The 856-nt window shown below is 42.2% G+C and overlaps 1 non-coding gene across 1 annotated transcript; it reads left to right on the forward strand.

Moving 5' to 3' along the window:
- Positions 1-240: 240 nt before the first annotated feature.
- On the forward strand, positions 241-398 carry LOC131918175 (U1 spliceosomal RNA). The gene has a single exon (XR_009380910.1). It is a non-coding gene; the product is annotated as a U1 spliceosomal RNA (small nuclear RNA).
- Positions 399-856: the final 458 nt, after the last annotated feature.

An 856-nucleotide genomic window follows, 5' to 3' on the forward strand; every position in this document is an offset into this window, starting at 1 on the left:
GAGACAAGGTAGTGTTCCTCTGCAGCCAGCATTTCTCTTGATGAAATAATTCAAGTAGTGAGCTCCTTTCCTGCTGTATTGGACCTCGCTGAGTCCCAAGACCAATTGGCACTTAGTAGTAAGCCTTTGGAGACCTCTCTCCATTCAATTTTTTTTCCATTATACAGTGCTAACCCTAGAGTTAGGTAAAGCATCTAGAGGGACAGTAAAAAAAAAATAGCACTTAAAGTATTTAAAGGAATACTCATCTGGCAGGGGAGATACTGTGACCAGGCAGGTGGTTTTCCAGGGCAAGGCTCATCCATTACATTTCATATGTGATGATCCCTGCAATTTCTTCAAATTCAAGAATTTTGGATGCATTGTGGCAGTAAGGACTGTATTCACACTCCCTTTAAAAAAAATTAAAGAAGGCATCCTGCATACAGAGAAACAGGCACTCCCAGAAGGCAGAGTGTCCTTGGGTGAAAATCCCAGTGCCATAGGTGGGCTACCTCCCTATGCACTGCTGGCTAGGGAGCCATGTAAAGCTAGTTTAACATAAAGCTAGTTTAACATATACTCCACTGGGCTCAGTTGGTAAAATGCTTGCCATACAAGCATGAAGATCTGAATTCAAGCCCCTAGTACCCACATAAAAATGGTGTAGCAGTGTGTATCTAACCAAGTATTGAGGAGCAGGGGGATGACACAAATGGATCCCTGAAGCTCATTGGCCATTCAGCTAGCCAAACTGATGAATTCCAGCTTTAGTGACAGACTGTCTCAGACATATATATGTGTAGTGTGTTTATATTTGTATATATGTATACACACACACACACACACACACACACACACACACACACATATGTAG

The sequence above is a fragment of the Peromyscus eremicus genome, chromosome 8a (assembly GCF_949786415.1).
Source record: "Peromyscus eremicus chromosome 8a, PerEre_H2_v1, whole genome shotgun sequence".
NCBI lineage: Eukaryota > Metazoa > Chordata > Mammalia > Rodentia > Cricetidae > Peromyscus > Peromyscus eremicus.